Source organism: Cephus cinctus, unplaced genomic scaffold, assembly GCF_000341935.2.
Source record: "Cephus cinctus unplaced genomic scaffold, Ccin1 Ccin1_scaffold0126, whole genome shotgun sequence".
Classification (NCBI taxonomy): Eukaryota; Metazoa; Arthropoda; class Insecta; order Hymenoptera; family Cephidae; genus Cephus; species Cephus cinctus.
Genome location: NW_014332860.1, coordinates 511,210 through 511,872, shown reverse-complemented (window position 1 = coordinate 511,872; position 663 = coordinate 511,210). Strand labels below are relative to the sequence as shown.

Here is a 663-nt window from a genome sequence, read left to right as displayed (position 1 = left end):
GGGGGGCGGGGGGGGGGGGGGGCAGTCGGGTCCCGTTTCACTTTTCATGAAAAGTGTCGCCCGGCTTGCCTCGCTCCCAGCGTCTCCGCGTTCCGTGTCTTCTCTAAACTCCAAGTTTTTACCAACTAATGCTACCGCTACGAAGAACCAGTAAAAAAGGGCGAAACGACACGATGTCATAGAGGAACGAGCCTCAAAGAAAGGGAACAATTTTGTGACGATTTAGCCCGTGACGTCTTTCGCCATTTGCGAACAATGATCCTCGATTAATCCGGAGTGCCTACCCGCGCGAGGGTCAGACCTCAAAACTGTCACTCGAACGGCTGCTTGATTGAACGTTGCTCCGCATCGCATCGATTCGCCATCCCGTGACCGATTTTCACTAGCGCTCCGAATCGTTCTTTGCATTTCTAATCGATCCTCTTCTGGGATCAGCCTGACCTCCTTATATTGTCCCGGTGGCCCTTCCCCCTCTCCCCTCTTTGGCTTTTCTTTTTTTTCTTCACCCCTTTCTCACTTTCCCTTAACCTTCATCCGCGCCGTTAAACAAAAGAAATTTCATGGTAGATGCTTGCTTTCGGTAACAACAAACACAAGAATTTCCCTATACGTATCTATAGTCGGTCCCTACGAGTTGTGTTTTTTTTTTTTTTTTTTTTTTTT

General features: G+C 48.7%; 1 protein-coding gene across 13 annotated transcripts in view; it reads left to right on the top strand.

Moving 5' to 3' along the window:
• Nucleotides 1–663, top strand: part of LOC107275200 (MAP7 domain-containing protein 1) — a 119,830-nt gene that overhangs the window by 24,134 nt on the left and 95,033 nt on the right. The window lies entirely within an intron of this gene.